General features: G+C 35.9%; 1 non-coding gene across 1 annotated transcript; it reads left to right on the top strand.

The window, feature by feature from the left end:
- Positions 1-2,637: 2,637 nt before the first annotated feature.
- On the top strand, positions 2,638-2,743 carry LOC140893983 (small nucleolar RNA R71). The gene has a single exon (XR_012153540.1). It is a non-coding gene; the product is annotated as a small nucleolar RNA R71 (small nucleolar RNA).
- Positions 2,744-21,678: the final 18,935 nt, after the last annotated feature.

The raw sequence follows: 21,678 nt of genomic DNA, 5'->3' as shown, positions 1-21,678 counted from the left end.
AAGGGAATTGAATATTTTCAATTTGTGCAGGATTATGAGTAGCTAAAAAAATTTTTATTTGCATTGCCAGACATTAGTCTTGGCTTTCTTCTACTCCATACATCTCCATCTTTATGCCTTGTATTTGGACTAGAATTTCAATCCATTTTTTTTTTCTTTTCAAGGCCTCCCCTCACCTTACTTTCTCCGCCATTACTTTTCTTTGAACTTTTTAGCTACTCAATTTGTTTTAGATTTTTCATGAATATAGAATGGCTAAAAAAAACTCAATAGATTCGAAAAAAAAACGCCTAAATTACTTCTGTGATCTTAAAAATCTACCTCAGTTTCAAATAAAAATCACAAGAGTTAAGAATCAAATCCTCTAATCCACATCACAAGTCCACATAATTTTTTTCTAATTGCTAGGAGTATCGAAAATCATGGCATTCGTGCATGATTGTGAGAACTCAAGATTAAATATAGCTAACATAAACTTTTTCAGCACACAAAATTTATTTTCATCATAGGCCAACACAATTACAACATCATGCCTTCAACTCCAACTAACTCATAAAAAATTTCAAATTTTCACAATTTTTAAACACCCCCCAAACTTAAATTGTGCATTTTCCTCAATGTACAGTATTCATTAAAAACAAGGGACACATATCTTAGGCACCAAGCGTCAGTACTCAGCATCATCTTAATCACTCAAAACTCTTCATCAGGGGTGGCTCCTAAACTCTTTCAGCTCCATACTTTTTAACCTACACAATTCTAAATCATTATTAATGTCTAGTTTCCTCATGATAAAAATAAAAACAAAAAAAACTAAAAGAAAATAAAAAAACGCAAAAAACAACTAGCTTGGGTTGCCTCCCAAGAAACGCTTAGTTTATAGTCCATAGCCCGACTTTATTCCAATTCTAGCCCGATTCCGTTTTGTTGAGGGTCTTCCCTTTCGCTTTAACCCTCCAAATATATTCAACAACCTTTTTAAACTTTGATTTCTTCTTCGTTTTCTTCTTCTTCTTTGGCACCTTTGGATCATTCTTCTTTGAATCTACCTCATGAACAAGTTTGGGATGACCATCTAGCTTCACAACTCGCTCAATCATGAATAATTCCTCGATGGGTGGATTACTTGATTTCTTGAATATGTTAAAAATAACTCTTTCTCCGTCCACACCCATCGACAACTCACCATTTTTCACCTCAATCTTGGCATCAGCAGTGGCCAAGAAAGGTCTCCCCAATATTAGTGGCATATTTGCATCCTCCTCCATATCTAGCACAACAAAATCCGCCGGAAAAATAAATTTATCTATTTTTACCAAAACATCTTCAATGATTCCAAGCGGATATGTGATAGATCTATCAGCTAGCTGCAATGCGATAATTGTGGCCTTCACCTCGCCAAGTCCTAAGCTCCTGAAAATAGACAAAGGCATCATATTAATGCTAGCTCCTAGATCGCAAAGTGCATTATTAAAATAATAAAAACCAATAGTGCAAGGAATAGTAAAACTCCCTGGATCCTTCAGCTTTTGTGGCATCATCTTTTGGAGCACAACACTACATTCTTCAGTTAAGCTCACCACCTCATTCTCTTGCAGCCTCCTTTTCTTAGACATCACCTCTTTAATAAACTTCTCATAATTCGGCATTTGTGCCAAAGCATCAGCAAAAGGGATGTTGATATGTATCTTCTTGAAAATATCCTAGAATTTTGAGAACTGCTCGTCCACTGCCTTCTTCTTGAACCTTTGGGGGTATGGAAGAGGAGGTTTATACATCGGTTTCTGCTCAGGTTCAGACTCTTTCTCCTCGACCTTCTTCTCGTCAACTGCAACTTTTTCAGACGTCTTGCTCTCAGATTTGCCTTCTTCAGTATCCACCTGCTTCCCACTCCTCAACGTTATAGCATTACACTGCTCCTTGGGATTCACCTCAGTATTACTTGGGAATTGGACTCTGTTATTATCTTTCAGTGCATTCGCCAACTGCCCAATGCTAGTCTCCATGGATTGCAATACAGCACCCATGTTGGCCACATGCGTCTCTAAGCTGTCAAGGCGAGTCTCAATCCTCGCCATCCTCTTGCTCGATTCCTGCACAAAAGCATTAACAACATCCTCCAAAGGAGGCTTACCCTCACCCTTATTTGTATTGTATCCCGGAGGAGGATTCAACACATTATTATTGTTAGCATAAGAAAAATTTTCATGATTACGTAGACTAGGGTGATATTGCTTGGGTACAGGATTACCTTGATAGTTGTTGTAATTTCTGTTGTTCACATATTGAGCTTGATCCACAATCTCAAATCCATCAGCAGAATTTACGGCAGTCGCCAGCGATGCTGTCTTAATAGAAACTTGATTTTCTTTGGTCAGTGCAGCCAACTGTGTAGAAATAGTAGCCATCTGAGCAGTTAAAGCAGTGAATGCATCAACATCATGAATTCTAGCAGGTTTCCTTATTACAGATCTCTCACTCGGCCACTGATAACTATTAACGGTCATTTGCTCAAGCATCTCATAAGCCTGTTCAGGAAATTTAGAAAATATTGAACCTCCAGCTGCAGCATCCATAGAAATACGAGTTGGTCCATTCAAACCATTGTAGAATAATTCGATCTGTTCCCAATCCGGAAAATTATGGTTTGGACACTTTCTAAGCAACTCCTTGTACCGCTCCCAAGCTTCATAAAGCTGCTCAAAATCTTGCTGTTTGAAAGTAGTGATCTCAATTTTCAGCTGAGCAGACTTGGTAGGAGGAAAGTACTTAGCCAGAAACTTAGATGTCATGTCTTCCCATGTAGTGATACTCCCAAGAGGTAATGACTGCAACCAACTACGAGCATTGTCCCTAAGAGAGAATGGGAACAAGCGTAGTCTGATGGTGTCCTCAGTAACACCATGAATCTTCACTGTGTCAGCAATCTCTAGAAAAGTACGCAGATGCAGATTTGGATCTTCAGTAGCTGCACCCCTGAACTGATTCTGCTGCACCATATTAATCAGAGTTGGCTTCAACTCAAAATTATTTGCCGTGATGTTCTGCCGAACTATCCCAGAATAATGAGTATTGATCACTGGTCGAAAGTGATCTCTAATCGGCACCGGAGAATTATTGACAACTCTTTCCCTTTCTTCAGCCATTTGTTGCAACTCTTCTCTTCTAGCTTTTCTCAAAGCTTTAGCAGTTTTCTCGATTTCCGGATCAAAGAGCAATGAGTCGTAACTTTGGCTTTTTCGCATAAACTGCATAGAAAGGAAAGATTTAAAATTAGAACCAACAAAATAAAATAAAATTCTCTAAATCAAAATTAAGACCAATTAGCACAATTTAATATAAATCAAATAAAATTCATTCCCCGGCAATGGCGCCAAAAACTTGTTGCATGTTTTTCGCTCGCAAGCGCACGATGTCAAGTTATAATATAGGAATTAAGTCCAAGTCAATCCCACGGAGAATGAATAAATGATATTATATCAAATATTTGAAACTAATAAAATCCTAATTCTATGTAGAGCTACGAAAGTGGTTTGATTTTTATAAAACTAAAATTTGCAAGAAATAAAATTAAATAACCACGAGTTCACGAGACGAAAATTCAATAAGCGATGAATGCTAGAGGTTCGACTTCACTTGACTATCCACCACAATTTATTTCTAATGATTGTTTAATTATCAATTCTTCTAATTTATTAGCCAAGAATCCCTATTATTTTCTACTACCTCTCTCGAGTGTCAAGCAGAAATTCGTATTCAATAACAAACTCAATATCTCTATCAAAGTTCAATTATTAAATCCGGTAAATAGCACAAGAATTCTTCTAATGACTTCTATGGAGTTATATGCCTCTCGAACAATATAAAAATCAAAGATGTATTTTCTATGTCGTATTCAAAATCTCCTCTCTCGAGTGATAGATTCTAAATAAATTATCATTCAATCTATGGCCAGTAAATTGAAAGCATTAAAATCGAAAAAAAAAAAATAAACTGTGCGAAGAATTCAAATATATAAATCCAAATATCTCAATCATGGTTTCCAGTCAAGATCCGTCTACCTCTAGACTAAGAAATTAGTTCATAACGCAATTCAAAATCAAATAAGACATGTTTTTCCAACAATCCATAAACTAAGAAAAGTAGAGTTCAAAGAGAAACTAGAACGAATTAGAATGAAGCTTCTCCGTCACCGGATGCCGCCGTCTTCAGTCTTCGTACCAAATTCTCGAGCTCTTATGCACTTCAAAACTCTCAATAGCCGTCTTATGCTCTAGAAAACTCTCTAAAACCTCGTATCCTCCAGAATAAGTCATAAAATCCCTTTTAAAACTCGATTAAATACTTTCCATATTTTTGGAGACTGCGCAGCGCTGGAGCGTTAATAATTCGGCGCTGGGGCGCTCAAGTTTCGTATTTTATTTTTCAATGACGGACTTCTAGCGCTGGAGCGCTCAAAAGACGGCGCTGGGGTGCTCTGGACATGAATTTACGGGCGCTGGAGTGCTGGAAAACTAGAGCTGGGGCGCTACTTGTTCTTCCATTTCACCATCTGCGCAGCATTTTTGTAAAAATCATAACTTAAGTTCTAGCCGTCGGATCGAGCTGAAATTTTGACAGAAACTTTAAAACATCCTAAGATTCAATTTGAACGGTGGAGATCGGATTTAGGTGTCTGTAACATTCCCAGTAATTTTCTGAAGGTTTCTATTCCGTAATTCGGCTTTCCGCTTCTTCTTGCTACTTTTCTTCAAATCCTTGCAACTCACAAAAACAACAACAAATACGCATAATATTCACTCGATACATCACAAAATCCAAGTCAAATCATATATAAATTAAGTGCATAAAATGCACTTATCATTCAGCTTCTAAAATGTATTATGTCTTTCTGATCATTTCTATCTGTTGTGGCAAAGAACTATAAACAAAAATCATGTTCTAAGCACTTACCAACAAATTAATATACCTCTGTTCTTTCATCATTTCTTCATCAAAATTCATCAGCTGATTGCTAGGTTTCGAAGTTGGTATTCAATCAATCTGATACGTCATTCATCTGTATCTTTCAGGTATCTGAACGATTGATCAAGTTCTTCAGGCCAACTTCCACCTGCAATAACATCTATTCATTGGCTGATATGCTGTTCTGTTCTGTTCAATCAGAGATACTTCTTTCAGCTGAGCAATAATACAGTTCTTGTTCAATCTGACCATACCATTCTGTTCAGTCTGGTCATACTATACTGTCAGTCTGGGATGCTTACATCACCCAAAGAACACTGTTCTCTTCGATTCTGAGTTCTTACATCACCCGGGAAAATTCTTATAATAACATCGATAAGAATTCAAAAATTTACAAATCAGTAAATTAATCAATTCAATTGCAAAAGTAGATCAAGAGAACATGCAATTCATTAAATCATCGAATCAAATATTGCATAATCATGAAATACTATAAATGTATGTGACTCACTCTACCCCGCTCAGCTTCTATCTCAGTCCAGAACCTACGCTCTGATACCACCTATTGTGGGGACCTCGGGTTGCTAATCTCATCTTAGGGCAACTAATGATTAATTAAACAATTAATCAAACAATTAAACAATAATAAATCAAGAGCAGAAATTTTTTTTTAAAATTCGGAGCCTCGCTCGATCGGTCAAACTTCACCGATCGAGCGAGCTGTAAACATCAAACTCTTGGGTCTGCATCAATCTTGGTCTCGCTCGATCAGTCAAATCTTGCCGATCGAGCGAGCAGGAAAAATCAAGGTTTCTGCCTGATAAAAACAGGCCTCGCTCGATCGGTAACATTTACCCGATCGAGCGGGAGCCATTTCCAGAAAATGAGTTTGCTGTCAAACTTTGGAACATTGGCAAGATCCTTCAAATGAATTCAAGTTAATACATGATATAACATCTGAGAACATGTATATATTAATATACAAAGTCTCTAGCATCAAAACATGCGTTGAATACATCAATTCAAATAACATAATAGACATTAACCGAGCAAGCTACACAAAGACTCAAATGTGAGCTTCAAGTCTATAAGTTCATATCAAGTTTGATGCTATCTCACTACGATTCGTCATCTTAAAACCCGAGTCCACACTTGCTAATTCTCGCTCCAGAGCTATCATCGTCATCTCAGACTAGCTCCTGCCCCATCTGTTGTAATGCACACATACAAAACAAAACAACAGCCGGATAAACTCCGTGAGAAATCATTCTGAGTATAATCAACATATAAATGCGTTAAATAAATCCATATCTACTCTAAACATGTCAACTCAAGAATAGAGTAAAAATAACGCATATATCGACTCAAATTTCAAATCAAGACTTCAATTTATATAGCGCGCTTATCTCAAGAATTGATTCGTCTCAAATCATTGCCATCAAGATTCGTATCCGATCTTGACATGGATATCCATCTATCGTAGCCATTCCAGGCTAGAAAATAAGGTTAACCGCAACCTTGGCATAGAATCAATTCAATATACAATCATATCAAAAGCAATAAAGATCCACTACCTGTGATGGATCGACAATAACATAAGTTCTACCTCAAGAACAAGTATTTAAACAAGTATGTGATTTGTTTGGGATAACTCAAGAATCATCATTCTCGAGTATCGAATCCCTGACTCTCGATGTCATCTTATACCTTTCATTCTCGAGTTTGTCATGTTCCACATATGGATAGGAAGTACAACAACTCCTACAAGAATCTGATCATTCAAACTTCAATCAATCTTTAATCAAATTCACTTCAATCTTGATCACTTCTTCTTCGGTTTCAAGTTGAGGTTCTTGAGTCAATAGTCTCCTATTAAACTCTGAAACATATCATCAAAACATGCATATCAAACTTCATTCTATTCAATCATTTCAGAATCGAGTCAAAATCATCAATATAAATTCAATCAACATCATTTCAAACTTCAACTTCTTCTTATTCGGTACAACTCGGAGTCGTGAATCGTTAGCCTTTGAAACTCAACTGAAATCGAGAAATAAAAATGCCATAACATTCATAACATCTAAACAACTATCTCAACTCAGTTATTGGCCATAAAAACGATGTCAAAACATCAACCAGCGGCGTAGCGATTGAAAATCGGGAACCGACTCGGTATCAACTTCATATCCATATTATTATCAACAATAATCATTCCATATCAGCTGCTTAACATCATATTCCCAGCATATCAGCAATATAAAGTCGAGATACACGATGTAAGACTTCATTCAAATTCATACGACTTCAAATAACCAATTCGACGTCGATACGAAAAGATATAAACCATCAAACATTGAAATTCAAACTCCACGTCTGATCTTTCCAATAACCTGATTTCGAAACCTAACAGAAACCTCATAATACTTACTTAAAATCGAAGTCCTCGTTGCAAGAATTCCAGAACATCTTTCGGAATCGAAATCGGACAACCGACGCAAAAGTTACGGCGATTAAAAAATCAAAAAGCAAATGAAAAGAAAGAGGTTCGAGCTCCTCTGTTCGAATTTCCAAATTCTGAAGTTTTCTTACAACATATGCACGTGTATATGCTTACAAATCTGATTAAATCGGATATGTATTGCATAAATTACAATTTAGCCCCTCAAGTCTTCATTAATTGCAATTCAGTCCTCGGCCTTCTTTTTAATTCAATTTCAATCCAAAATAATTTAAGAATATTAGAATTTAAATCGAAACTCTAAATATTCCCAAATTAAATATACTCGGATTAAAATTAAATAAATGCGGATTAATTCTATTAATCCCGGCTTTTTGCACTTCAGCCCTTCAAACTTCGATATGTGCAAATCAGTCTCTGATCGGGTTTGCATCTTCAAAATCAATCTTCTTTAATTCCCGAAACATGGAATTTAATCTTAAATCCCATAATTATACAAATCGAATATTTATTCTATTAATTTAAGAATTCTCGGAATTTAATTCGCAAAATCCGTAAATTCTCAAATTAAATATTTTCGGTTCGAAAATTAAATCTATCATTTCCATAACTTCTCAAATCATTATTAGCCCATAATATGGAAGTTAATTCTCAAATACCATAATTAATAATTTAATATTTTCGGGCCTTACAGTCACCTACTCGAGAACTATCTCGACCAAGGTATGTTGTTAATTATGAATCTAATACCAAAAATATTGATTATGTACAATGCAGGGAATGCAATGGATATGGACACTATGCAATTAAATATGCAAATCGATACCACAAAGGTATGACTGTTTCCTTGAGTTATGATGTGCGGACTCGAGTTGCTAATCAAATTTTAGGGCAATTAATGATTAAACATAACTTGATACAAGTTTAATCAAATAAGAATTTTTTTTTATTCACAAAGGGGTGCGCTCGGGCGCCGCAAAATACCCAACCCTCGGGTTGGGGCTGCGCTCGGGCTGCAATAAAGTGCACTTCGAGCGCTGCCCTGGGCAGAAATCTGCCCTGTTTTGTAGCTCGAATTCTGATCTAAAAAAATCCTTTCCAAACATATTATTTCAAGTCTAAAACATGCATTGATATACAAATCAAGTTTTGATCATGTTCACAAGCAATAATTACATCCAACTAGTCCAAATCCATCAAAAGAGTTAAACGAAACAAGATGTTCAACATGTTCTTCAAACCATAACATGTACTTGTCTTCTAATATGCTTGATAATACTATAGAACATACAACTTCTGCTAAACACTCGAGTCACCACGTGCTAAGATTCTCTCTCGAGCTACCCGTGTCGTCTCTGACTAGCTCCTGCCCCCTCTGTTTCCATGCACACATACAAAACAAGACAACAGCCGGGAAACTCCGATGAGAAACATATTTCTCAGTATAAGCAACATAAACATGTTAAACATGCAATATCAATTATATATCAACTCAAGATATAATTTAAAGGCAAAACAAAATCTGTAAACAAACTCGTTCATCGAGATTCGTATACGAACTCGGCATCAAGATTCGTATCCTATTTTGGTATTCAAGATTCGCATCCGATCTTGACTTGGATATATCCGAATTTCATAGTTCGTATCCGACACAACATCAAAAGTAAACAACATAAATCAAATATCCATTTTCCTGAGATGGATTAACAATTCATATTCTCAATCAAGAACACATATCTCAATAAGTACGTGATTTCAGGATAACTCAAGAAACATCATTCTCAAGTTTCAAATCCCATTTTGATCAAAGTCCACTTATACCTTTTCTTTTCTTGATTCTTGAGTGCTTCAAATCTGAACACTACAACAAGAACACATATCAATTAAAATCTGCTCAAATTCTTCAATCTTCAAAGCTACAACTTCACAAACCTTAGCCAATTCAATCCCGGTTCGAAGCTGGAGGCTCGAGTTCGATACCCCCTGTTTTCAAGTCTGAAAACACAGAAAAAATAACTCATAACATCAGCAAGAACTCACTTCATTCACAACTCAATCATAAGGATTCAAACTCTATCAAATTTTTAAACCGGCGGCGTAACAGTACGAAATCGGTAGCCGAAACTGAAATCTAACCAATCTATCATTCATAACAACCTCATATACATCTTAAACCAGCAAGAACACATCATATATCAGCAATAATAATACACATAAAATTCTTATAAGCTGCTGTAAATCATATCAATACAAACGACGTCCGTTCTTCGATCTAGTTTCGATATGACAAGGCTTCTAATCTCAAGAACACATTCATAATCATAATATGATTTTTCCATCAACCCATTTTAAAAATATGCTGGAAACATCAGAATACTTGCATCAAATCGAAGCTCTTATTGCAAGGATCATGGAACTATGCTCGGAATTTAATTCAAATGGACGGATCTTGAGATATCAAATTTTGAAGATGAAATTGATTGAAGGAGATGAAGCTATCGGTTCTTGGAGCTAAGAAATCTTATAATTCTGATGAATATACATGTAATACACGTACATACACATAGGTAGACAAGTGTACTCCACCAAAATAGCAAATTTTCATTTTGGCCCCTCAAAACTCCACTATTTGCAACCTTGAAACTTATTTTTAATTCAATTTCAATTCTAAATAATTTAAGAATATTAGAATTTAAATCTAAACTCCAAAATTTTCAAATTAAATATTCAAGGATTAAAATTAAATAATCTCGGGCCTTACAATTCTCCCCCTCTAAGGCATGACTTCGCCTTCGAAATCACATGCAATCTATACGCATATAAGATAAGAAAATAACAAAAATACTGAATATGAACTCACATCAGTGAAATAGCTCTGGGAATCTCTGTTTCATAGCTGCTTCTGTTTCCCACGTCGCCTATTCGATCCCATGTCGACTCCAGTGAACTTTGACTAATGAAATAGACTTGTTTCTGAGTTGTGTTAGTTTCTGATAAAGAATCTGAATAGGCTGTTCAAAATAACTCAAAGTCTCATCAAGTTCTGCTTCGTCAGGCTGGAGAATATGAGATGCATCAGGGTTGATATTTTCTTAGCATAGAGACATGAAACACGTCATGTATACTAGAGAGAAATAGAGCCAAAGCAAGTCGATAGGCAAGATCGCCTATCTTCTCGATGATTTTATAAGGACCTATAAATCTCGGAGACAATTTTCCCCTGATCAAAACACAGCGGTCGACGTCGGACATTGGCATACTTCTCTTGTCGATCTTGAGCCGTCTTCATTCGCTTTTGAATGAGTTTCACTTTTTCTGTCATCTCCCTTATCATATATGGTTCAATATCAGAAGCCTCTGAGATATCATCCCGATAAAGAGGAGATCTGCACTTCTTCCCATGAAAATCTTCAAATGGAGCCATCTCGATACTCGTCTGATAACTGTTATTGTACGCGAACTTCACAAGTGGTAATGAATCTTGCCAACTAGTGTTAAAATCTAACACTCCAACTCTAAGCATATCCTCAAGTGTCTGGATAGTTCGCTCTGACTGTCGTTCAGTCTGAGGATGATATACAGTACTCAAGTGCAATCGAGTACCTAGAGCTTGTTGCAAACTGTACCAAAAGTGCGATGTAAATATAGGGTCTCGATCTGAAACGATAGATTTAGGCACACCTGTAATCTTAATACTTTTCTGACGTATATATCTGCCATCTGATCATGTCGATACGTCATCTTGTATGGAATAAAACATTTTGATTTCGTCAATCTGTCAATAATCACCCAAATGGCATCACAACCTTTGGATGAACGTGGTAGCTTCGTAACAAAATCCATAGAAATGTGATCCCACTTCCATTCAGGAATAGATAAACTGTGCAGTAAACCTCCTGGTTTCTTTCTCTCGGCTTTCACTTGTTGGAAATTCAAACAACGAGACACATAATCAGTGACATCAGACTTCATCTGTTTCCACCAATACTGATTTTTCAAGTCATTGTACATTTTTCTGTCACCATGATGAATACTGAATTTACTGCTGTGGGCTTCTTTCAATATGTGCTGTCTCAAATCAGAAACATCTGGAACAATAATTATGTTATTCACATATAAAATATCATCAGTGCTGACCTGATATTCGGAACGATGCACTGATTTAATCATCTCAATCTATTTCTGAATACTCAAATCTTATTTCTGTGCTTCTTTGATTCGAATCAACAGTTCTAGATCAGCTCGAATAGCACAAACTTGAATATGTTGTATATCTGTCTCAAATACCAATCCAGAACCACAACAATCCTCTACCAAACTAGATACACCTATAGTAGATAAGGATAAAGATCACACCTTTCTACTTAGGGCATCTGCAGCATTCGACTTTCCTGGATAATATTTGATCTCGCAATCAAAATCTTTCAATAAATCTAGCCATCTTCATTGCCTCATGTTCAGTTCAGACTGTGAAAACAGATATTTCAAGCTTTTATGGTCAGAATAAATTTCAAACTTCTCACCGTATAAATAATGTCGCCATATCTTCAATGCAAAGACAATGGCTGCCAATTCCAGATCATTAATTGAATATCTTATCTCATGCGGCTTCAACTGTCTCGAGGCATAATCAATAACATGTCCTCGTTGCATAAGAACACATTGTAATCCCCTGTGAGAAGCATCACAATATATAGTGAAATCACCAGTACCTGAAGGAATTGTCAAGACTGGTGCACTCATCAGCCTCTTATTCAACTCAATGAAACTAGCTTCACATGCTTCAGTCCAGACATACGGTGCATTCTTCTGAGTCAATTGAGTAATAGACTTAGAAATGCTAGAAAAATCTTTGATAAATCGGCGGTAATAACCTTCTAAACCCATAAAACTCCGTATTTCTGGTACAGATGTCGGTCTAGGCCAACTGATCATTGCTTCGAATTTTCTTGGATCAACAGAAATGCTATCTCCTAAGATAATATGTCCAATAAATACCACTTTCTTCAACCAGAATTCACATTTTGATAGCTTGACATACAACTTCTCTGCTCTAAAAGTTTTTAAGATAATTCTGAGATGTTCAGAATAATTACACATATTCTTTGAATATATCAGAATATCATCAATAAAGATAATAACGAAATCATCAAGATATTTCTGAAATATCGTATTCACCAGCCCCATAAAAATCGCTGGAGCATTGGTCAATCCAAAAGGCATAACAATGAATTCATAGTGACCATACCTCATTCTGAAAGCAGTTTTTGATATATCCTCATCTCGTACTCTCAACTAATGATATCTAGACCTCAGATCAATCTTGGAATACACAGAAGAACCCTGCAACTGATCAAATAAATAATCTATTCTAGGCAAAGGATAACAATTCTTTACCGTTGCTTTATTCAGTTGCCGATAATCGATGCAAAGTCTCATTGATCCGTCCTTCTTTCGTACAAACAGAACCGGTGCACCCAAGGAGGAACAATCGGTCTAATGTACTCTTTGGCTAAGAGACCTTCTAGCCGTTCTTTCAGTTCTTTCAATTCAACTGGTGCCATTCTGTAAGGAGCTTTTGAAATAGGTTGTGTACCTAGCATCAGTTCAATACTGAAATCTAACTCTCGAGTTGGAGTTAATCCCGGAATTTCATCTGGGAAGACATCAGCAAATTCACTAACCACTGGAAAATCAGCCAATTTTGGGCTAGTTTTCAGCACATCTATTGCATATATAAGGAATCCCTCTGCTTCTTTCTACAATAAACGAGTCATAGAAAGAAAAGATATCAAAGAAATTCGAGCTCTCGAACCCTTACCAAAGAATTTCCATTCTTCTGCCATGCCATCTCTGGTCTGAATCTCACAACCTTCTGAAAACAATGAACTGTGGCCCTGTACTTGGTTAACATATCTATACCGATAATGCAATCAAAGTTTTACAAACCAAGCACGATACAGTCTATCTCAATCTCATTACCTTCATATTGCAGTATACAATTCTTGACTGATTTCATAGACACAATACCTCTCCGTAAAGGTGAAGTGATAGATACTACAGCAGATAATGGCTCAACATGCAAAGCATGTAATAAAGAAAATTGCTCAAAAATAAATGTATGAGATGATCCAGTATCTATCAAGACATAAGAAGTATAACCAAAAAGAGAACAATTACCTGCTATAACATCATCAGGTGCTGCCTGTGCTTGCTCCTCAGTCAATGCAAATACTCTAGCCTGCTGCCTCGAAGGTTGAGTCACAGCTTGACTTCCTCCTGCTCTACTCTGTGATGGTGGCTGTGGCTGAAATGAATGAACAGAAGATGCTTGTCTCTCAGGCTGTGCTACTGCTCTAGAGGATCCTGCACCTTGTGTACTCTCAGAACCACGTTGCGGGTAAACTCTAGCAAAATGTCCCACCTTGTTACAAATATTGCAGTTGCCAAACACACCTCTGCATGGTCAGTGGCATGACGACCTCCACATTTGTTGCAATAAACCCCGGAAGCACTAGATTTCTGTCCAGGCCTAAACTATCGTGTTCCACTAGAACTGGATGAACTACTGCTTGATCGTTTGAACTGCTTTCTTTTGGGTCGAAAGAACTCTTTTTTGCTGCTGCTACTACTTCTTCCTTTAAATCTAGGTGGTGGTGGAGGAATCTGTGACTGCTCTTGAGATGGCCTAACTGGCGATGGTACAAACTGTGCTCCTCTTTGTCTCAATATGCCAGCTTCTGCTTCCTTTGCTCGATTAAGTGCATCGACAAAATTATTTGGTCTTCTAGCATTCACTAATGTAAAGACTTCCGGATTCAAGCCATTGACAAACTGGTCCGCTTGAGCCTCATCATTGTCTGCTATATGCGGAGCAAACTTCAGCAAACTAGTGAACTTAGCCACATACTCCTCAATATTCAGTTGTCCCTGCTGCAAACTAGCAAATTCCGCTGCCCCCTTGGAGCTAAGAAATCTGATAAGTCTGATGAATATACATGTAATACACGTACATAAACATAGGTAGACAAGTGTCCTCCACCAAAATAGCAAATTTTCATTTTGGCCCCTCAGAACTTCACTATTTGCAAATTGACTCTTGAAACTTCTTTTTAATTAAATTTCAATCCTAAATAATTTACGAATATTAGAATTTAAATCTAAACTCCAAAATTCTCAAATTAAATATTTATGGATTAAAATTAAATAATCTCGGGCCTTACATATGATGACTCTGATAGAGATCAAGAACAGAATGATGAAGAAGATCATATCTCCCTGGCTGCATTGTTGAAAGAAAAGAGATGTTTTCAAGTCAACCCCCTGGGTGTTGTCTTCGATGTTGCAACACCAGACCGCAACACTAGTGAAAAATAAGTTTGCTTGAATACATCTACTCTTGGTAATTTTGGTGATCAGAAAGCTGTCAATGATGATATAACTCTAGAGTGTGTACAGGAACTTTATGAGGAGTTGTATGCTGATCGGATCAAACGGAACAAGTTGAACACAACTCTCTCTAAATAAAATTCTGATTTGAAGTCTGCCATGGCAAATTTTGAAGTGATTCTAGGCAAGAAAGATTCTGAATTGTGCAAGGTTGAGGGGGAGCTTGAAAAAAGAAACTCTAACACTTGTTGAATTTAGTTCAAGTACATCCAAGCTTGATTCTATACTTGTGATGGGTAAAGATGTTAATGCTTGTCTGGAGTTAGAAAACAGAGTGTTTGAACTTGGAGAATCATCAAAACCCACTATCACTCCGCCACTCAAGAATTCTCCATCAAAAGAGCGTGTTCCTCCTCAAAAGCCAAAGAAATGGAAGCGCCATTTTATGTGTCATTACTGTTTCAAACCAGATCACATCAGGTCTTTTTGTTTTAAGACCAAGAATGACTGCATGTATTGGAAGTCAAAGCTGATGTTGCCCTCCGTGTTGCACAACACCAGGTACAACACCACCAAAAACAGACCCACAACAAAGAAAATTTGGGTACCAAAGTTTAATTTTCTGTGTTTTGTTTTTTATACTTCCTTTAAAACTAAAATTGCAGGTCACTGGTACTTTCATAGTGGAAGCTCACGCCATATAACAGTTTCGAAAGAACATCCCATGGACTGTATTGAACAAAGATGTGTTAAAGTGACTTACGAAGGTAGTGCAAAAGAAAATATTTTTGGCAAAGGAACACTGAACGTGGAAGGACTTCCAAAGCTTCATAATGTGCTACATGTCGAGGGACTAAACTCAAAAGTTTGATAAAAATACTTGTGAAGTTTTTGATAATGCTAACATATATGTTTTGATAGGTACAAGATCAGCAGATTGCTATCAAATTGGAGAGGAACTTGCCTACAAACACATGAAAGTGGATGATCTTGATTCGTGGCACCAAAAGATGTGTCATGTAAATTTGAAGACATTGAAAAATTTGTGTAATTATGAAGCTGTCCAAGGTAAGCCTATTTTGAATTCTGGAGTTCCATATGTTTGTGGTGCATGCCAAATAGGTAAGAAAACTCTCGTGTTGCACCCCGTGTTACAACACTTTGGGACAACACGGTGCTTTGAACTTTTGCACATGGATTTAATGGGTCCTATTGAATTTGAAAGCTATGGAGGTACGAAGTATTCTTTTGTGTGTGTTGATGACTTCTCACATTTTACATGCATAAGATTCATCAGAGAGAAGTCAGATACATTTGATATTTTTAAGAATTTGCTTACAAAGATTACTAACCTGCATAACTTGAAGGTTGGAAGGATCAGGACCAACCATGGCAAGGAATTTGAGACCTATTCATTTTCATATTTGAGTGATAAGAAAGGCATATCACATGAGTTTTATGCCCCAAAACTCCTCAACAAAATGGCATAGCCAAAAGAAAGAATATGACGTTGCAGGAGATGGCTAGGGTGATGATGAGCTCAAAGAATATCTCAAAAAGATTTTGGGCAGAAGCCGTGGATACAGCTTGTCGTGTATTGAATCGAGTATACTTAAGGAGTGGTTATACTATGACTTCCTATGAGACTCTTATGGGAAAGAGGCCAAACCTTAAATACTCTCATGTTTTTTGTTGTATTTGTTATGTTTTGAATGAAAAAGATCATCTAGCCAAATTTTATTCCAAAATTGACAAATGTTTGGTTCTTGAATATTCTTCGATTGGTCATGCATATAGAATGTTTAATCTGAGAACTATAAGAATTATGGAATCTATTAATGTAGTTTTTGATGATTTTGCAGATCTCAAAGGAAAAACTGATGAGGATGATGTGTACGATCTGCTGGAAATTTTCAGTCCATTGAAAGATCCAGGTGTTGCCTCTGATATTGCAACATCAAGCACAACACCGGGTCCAACAGTGACTGAACCTGAGGATAATCAACCAAGCGATGATGATATTATTTTGATAAATGATGGTAAGGACATTTCAAGCAAAATACAGAAGAACCATCCATCATCACAGATTATTGAAGATGCTTCTGGAACAATGCAAACTCGAATGAAGGACAAAGTGGACTACCTCAAGGTGATTGGGTTAGTATGCATGAGTTTCATGTCCACAAACGAGGTAAGGATGATTGAATATTTTCTTGAAATTGGCTTCAAACGAGGTAAGGTTGATGAAACCTTTTTTATTCAAAAGTTCAAAGGATAAATACATGTTTGCCAAGTTTTCATGGATGACATCAGTTTTTGTGCTTCTTCTCAAAAACATGTTGATTTTGTTGAATGCATGTTTTCCATCTTTGAATTAAGCATGGTAGTTGAGTTGAGTTATTTTTTTGGTTTTCAAGTTAAGAAAATGCATGATGGTATTTTTATGTCCCAAAGTAAGTATGTTGAAATTTTGGTGAAAAGGTTCTATAATGAGAATACTAAAAGCATGAAAACACCAATGAGATCTAATGAAAAGTTGGGTAAGAATGGTGTTGCGGCCGGTGTTGCCAACACCATGTACCACATCATGATTGGAAGTTTTTTTTACATAACTGCAATTCATGCTGATATTATGTTTATTGTGTGTTTATGTGCTAGGGATTTGGATGATAGAAAAATCACTACGGGAGGGTGTTTTTATCTTGGAAATAGAAGTTTTTATTCAGAACTCCTTTGGATGAACCAAATGATAGAGGATAATGGATTTGAAAGTGAACCCCCCATTTTTTATCGTTATAATTTGAGTGCGATTGAAATTTCAAAAAACCCAGTTCAACACTCTCGCACAAAAGCACATTGACATTCGACGTCACTTTATTCGAGATTTGGTAGAAAAAGGTTTGATCCGAATGAATTTTGTTGGAACTAATAACCAACTAGCAGTTATATTCACAAAAATTTTAGATTTCAAGAGATTCTCAACTCTTCAAAGGACTCTCAGCATGTGTGCATTATAATCCTTTGCTGGTGTTATCGTCGGTGTTACAACACCATAGACAACACTGTTTTTATTTTTCATGCATGTTTAGGATTTTAGGAGTTTTGCATTCTCTTTTGTGTTGTGTGTATTTTTTTAATCTGTGTTACAATGATTTGACTGACACCAAGTTTTTCTGCAGAACATTTTTTTTAAAAAAAAACTGGCCCTTGTTTATGGAACTCTGACTAAACCCCACTAAGTAGTTGAGGGATGTACGTGTATTCCATGTTCTTGTCCCATGTGAAAGATGGTTTCGCAAATTCAATGTTCAGCTTTTTACTAAGTTTGATGACCAATGTCATACATACAAACTTTATCAATAATCGAAATAAAATGGAAAAAGCTACCTAATTGAGTTCAATGAAGACTGTTCTTTTAGTGTGCAGGCTATCACTTCTGAAAATTTTCTGAAATCAAGGGTAATCAAGTGTGTAAGTTTCATATACTTTTTGAAAAACTATGGTGTTGTTGATGATGTTGTCAACACGAGAGACAACACTACACTTGTGAACATATCATGTGCATGTGGTTGCATTTTATTTTTATGTTACATTCTGTTTTAGGCATAAAATAATACATGCATATGCATTCGGAATTGTGAATATTTTCTGTTCAAGGTTTGACGTTCTAAACGAACAAATTTGGTGAAATACTTTATCTACTGAAAATTGAATTTTTGTGATTAACAATGATTTAGTGGAGTTGAGCCAATATGGAGTTATTTATGGGAATTTTCGATTGCTTTCAATCTCGGATTATTGTCATAATTGGGTTGGATTTTATTCCCTTGATTTGAAAAGTTTTACTCGTAAGAATTTTCGTTGGTAAGTGTTTCTCGATGAGTTTGTTAGAAGGTGAATGTTTGAATTCTGAATTTATTTTTACTGTTCAATGGATTTCTTTTAAGCATATATTATTCATTGATTTGATCGTTCTTATGCTTAATTGGTCTTTGCAATCATCAAATTGTCTTTCTACATTATTTAGTTTTGATTAACTTTAAGCTTATATGCTTTTTGTGCTAATCATATTGTCTTATTGTTTTTGTTTTTCAAACATGTGCCTACTTTTGCTGTCATTGAGGAAGAACCTGATGCAGATATGCAACAAAAACTCGCAGATAATAGGATTAATATTTCTGGTAGTTCATCTTCAATCTCTGAAGATGATGAATTTGTGGATCTTCAATGATTTAGAGCTATTTGATCTTACAATATGGTCGATTTTTGCAGATCTCCTAGATGTGGGAGAGAGGACCTATGAGGCCAGTGTAGAATGACAAATCCCTGAAATCAATGACTTTGATTCTAAGGTTAAAGGTGTAGACCGAATAGCGTGCCACTAATATCTTGGCTATTATGATGTCTAATGAAAAATTTTGGAGCTTTATGTGACAGGTGCATAACTTACAAGGAAATTAGTTCACTTATGCCTCCGATGCCTCAGTTCATTTTACCGATAAGTCCCATGATTGATAAACCCCTGAAAATTTTATTCTCTTCATACTTAATGAACTTATAAAGATCATTTGATTGAACCACTCACAAACATAAAAAATTCTTGAGAAAATAGTTAATTCTATGACATTATTATACTTACAGAGAAGTTAGTACTCTTGAGTTGTTGCATGAAAATCCCTCCCAAGATACACATGGATCATTTGACTTATCCCAGTGGGTGTATTTCCCCACTGATTTTTATATATTGGTATTTAAAATTTTAGCATACCCCACAAATCTGCGAAAAACTAAGAACATAATATCAAATACCAAATTCAAACTGTGAAAGCTCTCAATCGACTAAAACCCAGAATTAATCAAACTACTGAACCAAGAAAACAATTATCTTTCTGTACATAGTCACTTGGTCCCAGAACCAAAATCAAGAAACTTGAACCAAACGTAACCTACTTATTTCATTATCCCAATTGTCATAATAAAGTAGATAGGAATTAAAGAAAAACATACCTAAAGAAACAGTACCCTTTGGCGACAGATAGTGTCCATTTTTTCTGAGATGGTCCAAGTGATAACCGAGAGAAAACACTAAAGCCGGCTCTAACCAAAAAGAAACATCCACCATATTATTTTTCTTGTAAGAACAACGTTGTTCTTGATGTCAGACCATATATATCAAACTAACATGAATTGCATCACTTTCTTTGATGATTTTGTTGATCATAGAGTCATTAATATGAGGCACATCAGATAGTACATACACTAAGATCTACAATTATTAATGGGAAAAAAATTTCATTGTATTAATAAAAATTTCTAAATTAACAAAATATTTATTTTTATATTTCAAAACCAGCTGAAAAACGAAGCCAAATATTACTACCCGCATTGGATACAGTGGTAGTATTATCTTCAGATCTAAAATTTGGATGCCACAACACAATGATTCAAGAACAAATAAACAATTTGAGTAACTTTCTAAAAACCGTCACAAAACTTCGTGTTTTTTTTATAGAATATACGCTATCCAATTGTAAAATTGACTAACACCAAGTACGTAAATGTCAACACAAAGTTTGAGTTGCTCATTCAAAGAGGAACTACCATATTAGAACTACAACATAAACTAAACAATTCGAGGCTCAACTTCGATTTCAAAGAATTCAAACAGCTACCAAAGAGCGAGAGAAATGAAGATGACAATAGTAAGTTATAGTTTCCAAGCTTTTAATTACATCATATTATTATAACACTATCGTAATTGAATCTTATTTCTTCCTCTAGTGTTATATATCATCTTTAATTTTAAATTAATTTGTGTTTATTATTATTATTATTATTATTTTTTTGAAATAAACTATCATAGATGCTAAGACAGCTGTGAGAACCCGATTTTTAGGAAAAACCCATAGAAATTGGGATAATGCAACCCAAAAATTGGGACAAATTCGGCCCATATAGAATTAATTGTTGCAGCCCCATTTTCGAAACTTGCATCCCAAGGAAATCAGAATTGTGGAAAGGAAATCAATCATGATTAATTAGCCACGTTATTTCCATTTTTTAGGGTTGTAACCACCACTCTCCGTAAAATTAAGAGACTTTGATGGCACCAATCAAGTCAATTCAATTCTATTATTAAGGCTGATTTTGAATAGGAATGGAAACCATTTGTAACCCCATATTCATCATTATGATCAGTCATTATGAGGCTATTAAAAGACCATAAGTCAAGGTTAATGACCCTTTTTAAGGACCATAGAATGTGACCATCAAGGCCAATTAAGTGGGAACCTTCCATCTACCCTCTTTTCCCCTATAAATACCACACCAAGGTGAAGGCATGAGCACACCAAATACAAGACTTATTCCTCTAGAAACTCAAGCAAGTAAGGGTTGGGGTAATAGGAATTTAATCTAGTCTTAGAGCCAAGGTCTGCCCAAGAATCGAGCAAGGAAGTGCTGCCCAATTTCAAACAAGGTTTCGGCCAAAGAACGATCAATTGAATCCCCTTCTTTCCGTGTGAATCAGGTAAGTGGGCTTTTGTTTCAAAACCTTATGTATGTTTGAAAAATCTCAATCATTTATGTTAATTGTTGGAATTTTGTTACATAGTTCTTATTTTGAAGAAATCTTGTTAAAAGTATGTTTTGGCACTGTTATGACTCGAATTAGGAGTGTAAAGGAAATTTCCAAACCATGTTATGTTATGGCCCTGATGTGGTGGGTAATAATAACCGTTCCATGACCTCACCCATTAGAGGAATTACATATAGTGGACTGATCAGTTAACCACGAATAAGGAGATGAATTTCAGTGTCTGGCCAAATCATGTTATGTCATGTCGATTTTGTTATAATGTTTA

The sequence above is a fragment of the Henckelia pumila genome, chromosome 3, assembly GCF_033568475.1.
Source record: "Henckelia pumila isolate YLH828 chromosome 3, ASM3356847v2, whole genome shotgun sequence".
In the NCBI taxonomy this organism is placed as follows: Eukaryota; Viridiplantae; Streptophyta; class Magnoliopsida; order Lamiales; family Gesneriaceae; genus Henckelia; species Henckelia pumila.
The sequence above is the reverse complement of the archived record's forward strand: the minus strand, read 5'-3'. Positions and strand labels throughout refer to the sequence as shown.